The 13655-nt window shown below is 47.3% G+C and overlaps 1 protein-coding gene across 12 annotated transcripts in view; it reads left to right on the top strand.

Annotated features, from left to right (window-relative positions):
* Positions 1-13655, top strand: part of SLC39A11 (solute carrier family 39 member 11) — a 358069-nt gene that overhangs the window by 74581 nt on the left and 269833 nt on the right. The window lies entirely within an intron of this gene.

Genomic DNA, 13655 nt, shown 5'->3' with positions numbered 1-13655 from the left:
TTAAATGTCAGGTTTCATTATAAATATAGAGTGCAGCTGACGTTGTACCGTGTGGCACTATGTCTATGAGCAGACCTAGCAACCGGGAGAAGTGAGTGATTACGATCATGGTCTTGACCCTTAAGGAGCATACACTGTCATTAGGGAGATGATGGCACACCCAACTATGGCATAAGACCATTGACAAAGCGTCACATTGACAAGGGCTTATGAACAGGAGGATGAGGTGGGGACACTGGGTAGCAAAGCTCTGAGTTTGAGTTCATTTCTGTTCCTGGCTGGTTGTATGCTCCTTAACTCCAGTTTTTCTTCCTATAGCCTGAGGATAACTCCCTTTAAGGGCTGCAAAGTGAAAATTTAAAAATCTAAAAGGCACCAGAATTGGGGGGTGAGCCAGGGTTTTTAGGCTTTTCTGCTGAAATGAGGCTGGTGGGTTAGGTTTGGGGAGTGAGCACATACTCGCTCACGTGGAAGCATGGTACAAACCACAGCCTGAAATCTGGCCATGAGCACTGAACAGAAAGAGCCAAGGCCAAGCAATGAGATCCTAACTGAATGCCGTTGGTTAAAATCAGGTAGGCTGCATATGCTTCTGTCAGTAGAGAAGGGCTGATGTCCATGAGAATCTAGTATGGGGACACACAGCCTTACCAGATGCTCTGTTCCAACCAGCCCTAGAGGTAGGCAGAAGTCCTCTGTGAGATCTGAGCTGGTGCTTGAATTCTTTGCTCACCCAAGAAAGGGAGGAGGTGTGATAAGGACCCTATAGGGGAGAATGGGGTTGAAGGTCATTCCTTCTGTTGGACTGTGATGAGCTAGGATCAGGTCAGGCTCACTGGAGTCAGCAGGACATCTAGCCCAGGAGGTGGTCTGACATTCTCTTCCCTGCCTTCTTTCCTGCTGTAAATTCCTGACCAGAGAAAGAGAAGGAAGGGTTCTTGGGAACTTGTTCTTGGGGCCGATGAGAAACTGATTCCTCATGTCACAAAAGGACCAGACTCTGGACCAGACAGATGGATGTGATGGTTGGATGGAGAGTCAGGGCACTGTCTTGGGGGAAAGACCATGTGTCATTTTTTTCACCACAACCTTGAATGTCAGTGTCAGTTTCTGGCCCCCGGACCCGTGGCTTCCTTGCCGTTGATTATATCTGCATGATAAGAACTTTAAGAGGTCCTCCGTGTGGGCTGCCATATTGTGCTCTTAGATCCACCCTGGTAATGTGTGAACTTGCTGTTGGGATGTATTATGCTTGCCATGGCAGGAAGATCTTGCAGCCAATGGCCTTAACTCTCAGAATAGCAGACCAGGGCTGGCTCAGTGGCTCTGCACGGCCCCCACTGGGTCTCTTTCTGTCCTTCCTACCTGGGCCCAATTGGGTTTCTAAGACTGTCTTGTGAAGGGTTCTTTTTTTTTTTTTTTAAGATTTTATTTATTTATTTATGAGAGACACACAGAGAGAGAGAGAGAGAGAGGCAGAGACACAGGCAGAGGGAGAAGCAGGCTCCATGCAGGGAGCCTGACGTGGGACTCGATCCCGGGTCTCCAGGATCACACCCTGGGCTGAAGGCGGTGCTAAACCACTTGCGCCACCAGGGCTGCCCAATGTGAAGGGTTCTTTGGACTCACGATGAGTCACTGCTCACTGGGGCAGGGACGGGGGCAGGTATATTGGATCAGCTGTCTGAATGTGAGGACTTTCTCTGGGCAGTGTAAATAGTCATTGGCCAATTTGTACTGTGCAGCATCATTGTTTTAACCTTTTGCTTGGCGTTTGTTCTAATGTATGCTTTGAATATGGAGAAGATCCCAGGGGGAAAGTCATGGACAAACTGTACAGAAAATTCGGAATGGCTTGGGAGTGGCGGCTGAGCATCCAGGGAGAGAATTCAAAGGGGCTTGAGAAAGGACATAATAACCACTAATGCCCAGACACTTGCTAATTGGCAGAAAGATCAGCCTGACAGTAAACATCTGTTCTAGGACGTTTTAAAAGAAATTAATTCTTGCTGTTGAGGTGAGAAGGAGAATTTGTGCTGCAAGGTCTATAAACAGATAAGAATTATTTATAATTGCTACAGTCACTGAATACAGATGTTGCTGTTGTGAGTGGTGCTTGCAGACTCAGGCCACCATTGCTCTGAGACGCATGAGGCTCCCCTAGGTTTCACTCTTTAACCTGCTTCCAAACCCAGAAGGGGCAGCAGCTTGGATCCATGGAAGATGCTTCATAGAGCGTGAGTTAATAGGTTTTGATCTTGAGTCCATGTGGTCATCTGGCACTGATGGAGCACGCACAGGGAAGGTAGTCTTCTCAGGCAGCTAGAAGCTGGTTTGAGAACCCAGACTCTCGGGTTTGTGGCAAGGAGATGGTTAACAACCACCTCTGGTCTCCCAACTCTATTTCTGTTGGTTCAGCTTTTCAGATTTATCTGTCTCCCTTTGGGAGCCAAAGCAAAACACTGCTCATGAAAAGGGTTTTACTCATAACGGCCTGTCAGGTTGAACCCATTGTGGCTTTGTTAACTTCAGATACATCAAATCTCTCTCTGAACTGGGTATTTGTTTTCATTTTTTTAAATCTGGGAATAAAGTAGGGAAGGCTTAGCTAGTAACCGTTAATGGGAAATGAGCTTACAGGGATTTATGGAGATTTTGCCAAATGGTGTCTTAATGGGAGAGGGAAAGAGGTGGAGGGGGTGTCGACACAGACCTTGGGAAGAGTGCTGGCAAGAGGGGGTTGATGGGGAATGCGACTGGGGCCAGCCTGAGCCCAGGGTTCCCCATCAGAGACCCTAGGGAGAGACAGAGTGGATATTAAACAGCTTTTTGGAAACACTGACATTTTTATGACCTTTGCAGTGTTGCTTCTATATGAAGTTAAGGATGGCAGGAGGTAGGTGGTCTTCACGTTGAGTTTAAAGCAGTGATTTTCTTCTGGTGGGTAGAAGGGTAGTGTTGGGAAGGACGCTAGGATGCGTGTCCCCAAGGCATCTTTTTAAACATATTAGTGTCACAACAATACAACACAAAAAAAATTGCATCATAAAAACTTAAAAAAAATAAAGTCCCTTCCTGCTATAGAGTGTGTCCCCTTCAAATTTATATCGTGAAATCCTAACCCCCAGTGTGATGGTATTAGGAGGTAGGGCCTTCTGGACATGATCAGATCTCGAGCGTGGTGCCCGTATGATATTAGGGCCCTTATATAGAGGTCCCCAAGAGCTCCCTGTTCTTTCTGCCATGTGAGGACACATGGTGACACACAAGTGCTGTCTATGAACAAGAAGCCAGACACCAATTTTGCCAGCACTTCAATGTTGGACTTTTAGCTTCCAGAACTGTGAGGTAAACACATTTCTGTTGTATATAAGCCACTCGGTCTATAATAATTTTTTTAATAGATTTTAGTTTTTTGAGTACTCTCTACACCCAACATGGGGCTCGAACCCACAACCCCGAGATCAAGAGTCACTCACTTCACCGACTGAGCCAGCCAGGCGCCTCTTACAGTAATTTTTTATAGCAACCCCAGATGGACTAAGACACTTGGAGCTTTCTATCCTGTCCCCAGACCAACCACTGTTACCCATTCAAGGGATAACCTTCCAGATTTTTTCTCTTGCCTTTAAGAAAATGAACTATGCTGTGTCTTTAAATCCTGAAATGTAAACACTTTCCCATTTGCTTGTGTTGCTTGAGAGCGAGAGCGTGCTTTAAATCCTCTATGGAGCAATCCGGACCACCTCATTTTGAGCTCCTTTCTCCTGTGTGCACACAGGCCATTCGTTTTTCACACCATTGGAACCCATGTGTGCGATCTCTTGTGTGGTGTCTTTACATTTGAAGTGACTTTTTTGCTACAGTCGTTCTAGTACCTGCGCAGTGTCCCACCGCCCTACTGTACGTGGTCCGCCTCATGGTCTCCCTATCATCCAGGAGCTGGATTCCTCTATGCTTTTACATATATATCTGTGTACATCTGGAAATGTAATTTTGTTTTGTGTTTTCTGAAAAACACATGGTAACATACTGTCTGTGTTGTTGCTACTTGCTTTTTTCAGCTTGCTTTCCATCTTGGCAGTCTCACTGGGAGACGTGTGTGCTCCCAACCCCCTCCCTCCCCTCTCTTGGGGATGTGACATCTTGAGGAGGCTGCCCAAGGACTGGGGAAGGGGGAGGGAAGGTAGCAGGTCTCTGATTCCCTCTGAGATGTCTCATCGGGGGGAGCATGGCTAGTGGTCCTGCCCAGGCTGGGGGGTGGGCAGGGCAGATCCTCAGGCAGTGGGGGGGAACTGCCTTCGTCTCTGCTCCCTCCTCAATCAGTCCGTGTCCCCAGTCCTGTTGAGTTTCTTCTCTTTGTTGTCTCCATAATGGCAAAGAAGATGCCTCTGCTGAAAACCTGAGCGAGCAGTGTGTGCACGTACTTCCAATATGCAGCCAACTTTGACTGACGTCAATACCCACCCGTTGGCTGGAGTTGCGATGAGGGGCCACATATGATGAGTGTGTGCAAGTGACAGAGGTTGCAGGAAGCGCTTATTTTCCCTCCAGAAGGGGCCTTTGGATGTTTTTCTCTCCTTTGTAGATTCTCTCCATCCTCAGCAATTTTTGTTTTAAAGATTTTATTTATTTATTCATGAGAGACACAGAGGGAAAGGGAGAAGCAGGCTCCCTGTGGGGAACCGTATGTGGGACTCGATCCCAGGACCCTGGGATCACGACCTGAGCCAAAGGCAGTTGGATGCTCAACCACTGAGCCACCCAGGCAGGCGTCCCTCCATCCTCAGCATTCTGATTCTACTTCACTGAAGAATACCTTGCAGAGAAAAGATGGGGTCTCAGGGGGTGGGGGGGGGATGGCAAGAATATCTTACAGGACACCACAAGGAGATACTGCAGTGGCAACCACCTGAGAGTCCGTAGCAGAAGCCTGACATTGTCTGATAAGCCCAACTGGCTGCCAGAGAGAAGATTGGCCCTCTGCCTCAGTTTTAGTGCTGCTGCTTCTTCTTCTTCTTCTTCTTCTTCTTCTTCTTCTTCTTCTTCTTCTTTTAAGATTTGATTTATTTGAGAGAAGTGTGCAGGTCTATGCATGGGCGGGGGAAGGGGAGGGGGTGGGGCAAAGGAGGGGGTAGGGCAAAAGGAGAGGGAGAAGCAGGCTTCCTGCTGAGCTGGGGGCTCCATGGAGGGCTCTATCCCAGGACCCTGAGATCATGACCTGAGCTGAAGGCAGATATTTAACCGACTGAGCCACCCAGGTGCCCCTTAGTGCTTCCTTCTTTCTCATACTTTGTTGAGCATTGGCAGTTCTGCTTGATACTGGAAGATAGACTGGGTTTGAGCAGTTGTTGACATCGTGGCTAGGCTGGAAAGAGCGAGAGAGAGCCTCCAGTGCAGGGGCTGGGCTGGGCAAGAGGCTCCACTGGCTGTTAGAATCAGGTCAAAGAGGGATGAGGTTTTGCAAATGGGCATGCTGCTTCACCGTCTACACAATCTGTATCCATTTCCCAGGGCCTCCAGAACAGAGTACTGTGGACCAGGGAGCTTCAACAGCAGAAATGTGTTTCCTCCAGTTCTGGAGGCTGGAATTCTGTGATCAGGGTGCCAGCGGGGCAGGTTTCTTCTGTGTCCTTGCTCGTTGGCTTGCAGATGCTCCCTTCTTGCTGGGCCCTCGCGTGGTCTTTTTTTCTGAGCATGTGCATCCCTGGCATCTCCCTGTGTGTCCAAATGTCCTCTGGTCCGGGCACTGGTCTGATGGGAGCAGGGCCCACCCTCACGGTCTCATTTTCACCTAATCATCCCTTTCAAAGGCCCTCCTTCCAAGTATAGTCACATTTGGAGGTGCAGGGGTCATGGCTTCAACATAAGAATTGTAGAGGCCATAGTTCAGTCCATAACCACGTTCTCTTAGTTTCTTTTGGAATTAATGGTACTAAGGTTGAGAGGTGACTGGGTAGGGATGCCTCATCCTGTGGACATGACTGGAGGCCATTGGTTAAGGCATGGGGTGTTTTGAACAAGAACAAGCCAGGGTTTTCCTGGCAGCTGAGTGGACAGGCTGATTAAGGATGCTCCCAGAGCAGATACATGACACTCATTGATACTTTCGTTTCCACTGGAGCAAACCCATAAGCTTGCTCAACAAAAGCAGTGGCTCTGGAGCCCCGGCTCAAGAGTGTTTGAAAAGGTTGGAGGGATTCACTGCCTATGGAACAGACAGGCTATGTCACTGCACTGGGGGACTCAGAGGCACAAAGCTACAGGCCCTTCAGAAGCCGATACTTGGAAAGAGTGGCATTTGAGTCCCCAGGGCCCAGCACCCAGTCCCAAGGTGCAAGTGGGAGCCAAACTTGAGGTTTCTTTGCTTGTGATGCATTCTGCAGTTTCCTGTGAGTTTAAGGAAGATGCTTAGGTAGGTGTTGGTTTTGGCTTCACTCCCAGTATGGTATGGTTGCTGCTTTTCCAAGAAAACCATGGGTTTCAGCCATTCTGTGGCTGTCTTGCAGGGCACGTTTAGCCGTGGACATACATCCTGCTCCAGCCATTTGTGTGCCTGTGTGTGTTAGCTGTGCACACAGTCCTGGCTCCTTGGGGCTGTAGGAAAAATATTTGTAGCTTTGCAGCCAGTGGCACAGAGCATCGGAGGCCATCCACTCTGGCTCTTGGCCAGGGTTCAGAAGCCCATCTCTGTCAGTGTTGTGTCTTCCTGGAGGGAAGTGGGTTTGGTGTGAAAACTCATACATCCGTGTGCACACGTGCACACATACACACACACACCAAAGCATCCACTTCAGTATAGGCTATAAAGCACTGTAAGACCAACCACTGAATGCTTCTTATTTTTAAAATAGTTTATAATAGTAAATAGTTTTATTTATAATAAAGTACCATTTTAAAAAAGATTTATTTCTTCATTTGAGAGAGGGGGAGAGAGAGCATAAAAACGTGAACAGTGGGAGGGGCAGAGGGAGAGGGAAAGAGAATCTCAAGCAGACTCCCTGCTGAGCACAGAGCCTGATGTGGGGCTTGATCTCACGATCCTGAGAGCATGAGATCATGACCTGAGCCAAAATAAAGAGTCAAATGCTTAACCTACTAAGCCACCCCAGGCACCCCATACTGGCAGGGATTCTTAAATGCAGATAGTCACGGTGGGACCCTTCTAGATCTTGGGTTTTGTTCTCCATGCTTACAACACGTTTTCATATTTTAGATCATAAAGTTGTGACTGAGCACTTGTCGGGTCTTGCTATTTGTTGAGTTGGGCAACATGCCCATGGCAAAGATGGTGATGGCAGAGGAGATTTACGAGGCTGGAATCAGGTGTGCACCTCCTGTTAACTTCTTCTTCCCAAAGATGGCAGTGCCTCTGTCTGGCTCACAGGGGAATACCTAGCTAGGCGCCTGGTGCGTCCTTGCCAAGCAGAACAGATCCAGGCCCTGCCCACGGTGTTGGTCTCCTCTGGGATCATGATGGTGCTGCTGGTGGTGGTGGGGAATCCAAGCCAGAGGGTGGCCAGAGTTCTGGTATCCAAGAAGAAAAGAGGAAGGGAGTGTGGGGCCAGAGATGTGGTTTGGCCAGTTCTTAGAAAGGATGGAGTTGGAGTAAAACCACTCCCATGTGGAGCCATGGGGATAAACAACAAGGCATATCCATAGCCGTAGTATATAGTGCCTCCTTCCAGAAATGCTCTATGCTGTTCTAGGTCTGCAGTTCCTTTCACTGTCCTGTATCTTAGGAATGGGTGGAGGGGAAGGGATTTTATCCTTGTGCCTCGGGAGCACACTGTGGCTTCAAAATCATAGCCAAGCCGCCTTTTTTCCAGTGACGTGGGCAAGCAATTGTAGGACTTTCCTCACCTCGACCCGAGCCAGATGGAGGTGTTCTGAGTTTAGTGCAAAAGCTAAAAGTGATCATCACAAACCCAATGGCAGTGGTGAGTACTGTTCTCTCCTGCCTACACTACAGGATGTGGTTTGTGTGTTCCTCCTCCATAAACTGTGTCTTGGTTCCGCTGTAGCCCTTCTGTTCCCTATGCTGTCATCACCCATGGACCCAACCCCCTGTGGCCTGAAGGCAGGAGCATGGACAGGGATGGACCTGCTCTGGTGTCCCCTGGGTCCCCCGCACCAATCAGCACAGAGCCTGGCACAGAGTAGGTCTCTAGGAGGTATTTGATGAATGTGTCAATGAAGATGTTCGGAAGATCTAATGGGACCATCTTTGTGAAAACCCCCTACAGCTTCTAAGTTTAAAGTGCTTTATGTCTGTGAGTTATTTTCTAGAAGCAGATCCATGCCCTTTGCAAGGGCCTCTTTTTTTTGGCACAGCAAACGTGAGGCATAGATAATTAACCATGCAGGTGAAAAATAGAAAAACTTAGTCTGAAATTTGAATCCGTTGTATGATTTTTCATGGCTTTACTTTCTTTAATTATGTTTACTTACAAAGCTAAAGATGTACACTGCCATTTAAAATAGGCATTTTCTGAGCAGTGGGATCAGGAAGTGTGTTAGAAGAGAGGTGAGTGCAATGGGGTAGGGGTGGGAGGGAGCCCGGAAGTTGTCTTTGGTGCTTCAGGAAAATATTAACACCTGAACCTCCTCCTGGAGGTCTGATTCCATTGTGCCCACAGGGAGGCCTAGGTATCTGAAACAGAACATCCCCACAGAGGCTCTGACGTGCCACCAAGGTCGGTGACCACTGAATGAAGCCTACTCATAACTTTTTGTTCAGATGTTGTTTTTGGGATAATTCACTGCAATTTACATACCTTTCTCTTTCCCTTCTAAGCCAAGTTTTACTATTGCAGAAGCCTCAGAAAAGAGGGAAAGGAGGACATCCTGCAGGTGATGAAGGGACAGTCTCCAGATGAAAGGGGAGAGGATCTGGTTCTCTGGATGGCAAACGTCAGAGCTCACCAGAATCACCTGGGAGACCTCCTTTACCCAAAGGGCTCTAGCTTCCTTTTGACCGCTGCCTTTCTCCTCCCCTGGTTCTCTGGGCAGCGTAATCACTTGCTTTGTCTGACACCCTGATCCTGACTCTACTCACCCCTGCCCATTTTGCCAGAAGCTACTCGAATAGCTTCCATATGGCAGAGCAAGTGGCAGTTGGTGGCGTCCCAGGAGACTGTCTCTCCCTGAAGACGCCCAGAAATGGCTTAAGGCGGGACCTATAGGTAATGAGCCTCGGGAAGTGCAAGCTAATGCCACGTTTTCTCGCTGCCAGAGTTCTAGTTGGACATCATGGTTGGGGGTAGAAGCGGGATTATTTGTATTAAATAATGATACTGTATTTTGTGATGGCATATTATATGATGATATCTAAGGGTATTCCATAATGGCATTATGTAAATAACATGTCATTATATACATTATGTCTTAATTCTTTCTTTTTTTAAAGATACATTTATTTATTTTAGAGAGAGAGAGAGTGAGCATGAGCTCAAGAGAGCACCCAAGCAGGGGGAAGGTCAGAGGGAGGGGCAGAGGGAGAGGGAGAGAGAGAACTCAAGCAGACTCCCTGAGGATGTGGAGCCTGACATGAGACTCAATCCCAGGACCCTGAGATCATGACCTGAGCTGAAATCAAGAGTTAGGTGCTCAATGGACTGAGCCACCCAGGCACCACATACCTTAAGTCTTTCTACCAACCCCATGCTCCCCACCCTAGTCTGCATTTCTAGGTTGGCATAAGGCTTCTTTAGAGGCAGCACATTAGAGGGGAGCAAGCATGGGCATTGGACAAAATTGCCCTGGATTCATTCCTAGGGCTGCACATCTAGGGGCAGATACTTAGTATCCTCAGTATCCTTATCTGTAGAATGGATATAATCCTACCTGAGAGGGTGGCCATGAGGATTAACTGCAATAATGCTAATAGAGCACCTAACACACAGTTTGGCTGGCATACAGTAGGTGTTTAATAAATATCAGTTCTCATATCAGGAAATGTGGAAGCTGTTGTGTATTCAGGCTTAATAAAATGGGTGTGTGTTGGGGGAGATGTATCTATGTATTTGTGTATGCGTGTAGTCTTCAAAGGAGGAGGGCTTCATCGTGATGTTCATTTGTCTTACCTCTGGGTTCTAGAAGGTGAGGTGTCCTTTCCTAGATGTTTGCATATCCTATAAGCAGATGGCCCCTTCCTTCTGCTGCCCCAAAGGGAATGGATTGAAAATTGTGTCTGTAAAACTAGACCCTTAGGACCATAGCCCATCTTTCCCACTCCTGTGGTATCTTTCTCTCAGATGGATCATTGTTCAATGGAAGAGTGACAAACTGGCCACTCCACTTGGAGACCAAAATGATTTGACTAGGTGAGGAGGAAACCTTCAGTTACCTGTGCCTTATCTGTAAATAAGTAGATTTACTTTACTCATAGAACAGGTTGCTAGTAGGTTGTCCACCTGGTATTGAGGTTGTTGCTACTGACTGAATTATTATGCCTCCCCCCACCCACCTCCCCATTCATATGTTGAAGCCCTAAACCCCAATGGGACATTTGGAGTGAAGTCTTTGGGAGATGATTAGGTTTAGATGAGGTCCTGAGGGTGGGGCCCTCATTTTGGGATTAGTGGTCTTACAAGAAGAGACTCCAGAGAGCTTGCTCTCTTTTTCTCTCTGCCATGTGAGGACACAGTGAGAGCATGACTGCCTTCCAGCCAGGAGGAAAGCTCTGTTGTGTGTGTTTTTTCTGCACCACCAAGCAATTCTCCAACAACCAGCTGGGGATCCTACAGTTCCAGTCAATCCTGATACTATCTACCTGGAGGTATCTATCTACCTGCCAATATCAAGTCCTGATTGTGTCAATCAGCTATAGATCAGAGGTTCCCACACCCCCCGCCCTTGGATTTGATTAATTTGCTAGAGCAGCTCACAGAACTCAGGAAAACAGTTTATAGTTGACCCTCTCCCCCGCCCCCTGCCACATACACAGTCAAAAATCCCCAAATTTAACTGTTGACATGCTTCCAGGGTTGACCGACAGCCTGACTGATAACATAAACAATTGTTCAACACATATTTGCTATGTTATATATGTATTATGTACTGTATTCTTAGAATATAGTAAGCTGGAGAAAAAATATTAAGAATATACCAGGGAAGGGACACCTGGGTGGCTCAGTGATTGATCATCTGCCTTTGGCCCAGAGTGTAATCCCGGGATCTGGGATCGAGTCCCACACTGGGCTCCTTGCAGGGAGCCTGCTTCTCCCTCAGCCTATGTCTCTGTCTCTCTCTCTTGCTGTGTCTTGCATGAATAAATAAATAAAAATCTTAAAAAAAAATCCTAGGAAAGAAAAGATACATTTACAGTACCGTATTATATTTCTGGAAAAAACTCTCATGTAATTGGACCCATGCAACCCATATTGTTCAAGGGTCAGCTGTACTCATGAGATTACTGGTCTATTCTAAAAAGATAAAACTCGGGCAGCCCTGGATGGCTCGGCGGTTTAGCGCCGCCTTCAGCCCAGGATGTGATCCTGGAGACCCAGGATCGAGTCCCACGTCGGGCTCCCTGCATGAAGCCTGCTTCTCCCTCTGCATGTGTCTCTGCCTCTCTCTCTGTGTCTCTCATGAATAAATAAACAAAATCTTTAAAATAAAATAAAAAGATAAAACTTAGAAACAGCCAATGGGAGAGAAACATAGGGCCCGGTACGGGGTGGCGGGGGGGGCAGGGGGTGCTTCTACTCTCTCCCCACATGTCAGTCTACCTCATCTCTGTGTGTTCTCCAAACTGGAAGCTCTCTGAACCCTGTCCTTTTGGGTTTTTATGGAGGTTTCATTACCAGAGTGCAATTGATTAAATCATTGATTCAACCACCAGTCCCTATTGGGCTTCTTGGAAGTTAGGGGGTGGAGCTGAAAGTTAACAGCCCTCTAGCACATGGCTGGTTCCCGCAACCAACCCCCATCCTCAGGTGCTTTCTAAAGGTCACCTGGTTAACCGAAGCTCAGGTGTGGTGGAAAGAGGTTGGTTACGAAAATCCAGACATCTTAATCACTCTTATCACTTAGGACTTCCCAAGGGTTTTTTTAAGTGCTCCTGTGCCAGAAATAGGGGCAAAGACCAAACACATATTTCTTACTATAAATCACAGTGTCACAAGGGTCTTCACCAGAATGCAATCCTCCTGGCAGCCTGGTCTTGGACTCTCAGCCCCCAGAACTATGAGAAACCAATTTCTGTTGTTTAAGCCACCCAGTGTGTGGCAGCCTGAGCTAAGGGCCATGGTGAAAGCTGTTGTCTTAGATCTTGGGTGACTCAGCCCTTCTTTGTCTTTGCATTCTCTGCAGCCACCTCAGCCCTGGCTCAGTGGTCCTGTCACCACCTATGCAGGACTCACCCCCAGGCCATCTCTGTGGAGTGTCCTTTTGCCCCTTTCTAATGTGGGGCCAGATTGTGTTCTCTGCCTGTTTGCACTGTCTGCCTTCTCTCTAAAATAGGCATCAGTCTCCTCTTTCTGGTTCTTTGTACGTGTTCTAGTTTTCCACCTGAAACAGGCTGGCTGGATCCAAGGACCTGGAGGGGGTTTTGCAGGACCAGCCAGGAGGCTCCTTGACTTTGTGCAGGATAGAAATCAAAATGAGGAAGTGAGAATAGAGTTTATTAAAGATATAGAAAGTGTAGACATGGACAGAGTGACCAGGAGACTCAGAAAGGAAAGAAGAGTGAATCTCCCCTTTGTGTGGGGTCTGGGGATTTTATTGAGGACAGTGGTCTGCTGTATGTGTCTTTTCAGTAATCCAAGAACAAAGACCTGTGTTCAGGTGTTTCCCATAAGTCACTTATGCCCTGGAGGCAGGAATTTTGATGAGTCAGTGGTCATGTCAACCCCACCTGTCCCTCCTTAGATATGATCTGTTGTGCTGGAAGACTCTAAAGAAAGCATTAAATCCTTGACCTTTATAAGGAAGACATACCTTGTCTGTTCTATAAGGTGTGTGTAAGGCAGAGGTGCAGGTCCTAGAAAGAATAGAAACAGGAAAAGGAGTGGAGAAAGCAAGTTTCCAGGGTGCCTGGGTGGCTCAGTCAATTAAACATCTGACTCTTGATTTTGGCTCAGGTCATGATCTTAGGTTTGTGAGATCCAGCCCTGCATCGGGTTCTGCGCTGGGTGTGGAATCTGCTTGAGATTCTTTCCCTTACCCTCTCCCTTTGCCCCTCCCCACCTAGAAAAAAAGCAGGTTTTTGTGGGGTCCCATTAGTTTCCCTATTTCAAGTTCCCCATCCAGGACTTTGCTTCCCAAGTCCTATCAGACCTGTCCATCCCCATTGGTCAAGTCAGTCCTTTGTACCATTAGCAAACTAAACCCTGATTTGTTTTATAATTATTCCAAGCACATCTAGTTGGAGCAATTAATTACATTTCCAGATATTTGGATAAAGGTTCTCTTCCATCACAGGTTTGGAAAAATTAAGATATACATGAACATTAAAAAAAAACTTGTACCTATTTGCTTAGGTATCTGGGCTTGGAAGGCCCCAGAAACACATTCTACCTTTGGTTGGGGTGGCCAGCTGACTAATGGCCCCCAAAGATATCCAGGTCCCAATCCCTGGAACCTGTGAATATTACTTTATATGGAAAAAGGGTCTTTGTAGCTGTGATGAACTTGCGATGAAGAGGTCAACC

This window comes from Canis lupus, chromosome 16 (assembly GCF_048164855.1).
Source record: "Canis lupus baileyi chromosome 16, mCanLup2.hap1, whole genome shotgun sequence".
Lineage (NCBI taxonomy): Eukaryota > Metazoa > Chordata > Mammalia > Carnivora > Canidae > Canis > Canis lupus.
This window is presented reverse-complemented; position numbering and strand designations above follow the sequence as displayed.